Source organism: Dinoponera quadriceps, unplaced genomic scaffold (genome assembly GCF_001313825.1).
Source record: "Dinoponera quadriceps isolate SergipeBrazil2010 unplaced genomic scaffold, ASM131382v1 scaffold1685, whole genome shotgun sequence".
In the NCBI taxonomy this organism is placed as follows: Eukaryota; Metazoa; Arthropoda; class Insecta; order Hymenoptera; family Formicidae; genus Dinoponera; species Dinoponera quadriceps.
This window is the reverse complement of record NW_014555748.1, coordinates 13,987-14,276: the sequence shown is the minus strand read 5'-3', so window position 1 is coordinate 14,276 and position 290 is coordinate 13,987.

The following is a 290-nucleotide window of genomic DNA, read 5'->3' as shown; positions in this document are numbered from 1 at the left end:
CCCCCAACAGCCGGACGATTCGCCGGTGGGCGGGAGGGTGGAGCGGGAGCTCCTTTCCTCTTTAACTGCGGAGGGAAGGGGGGCATCCCCACCACTCTCCACAGCCTTCCTCTTCTTTGTTCCTCCACGCAGCCGGAGCCAATCCTCATCCGCCGGTAGGGGGAGCTCGACCTCCATCGGGAGGACAGGAGGAGCCGATCCGCCATCCCATGCCTCCCTCAGCTCCTCTCCCTATCTCCCTCAAGAGGCGGACATTCTCGACTTCTAACCCGAGGACCCCCCCCCCCCCC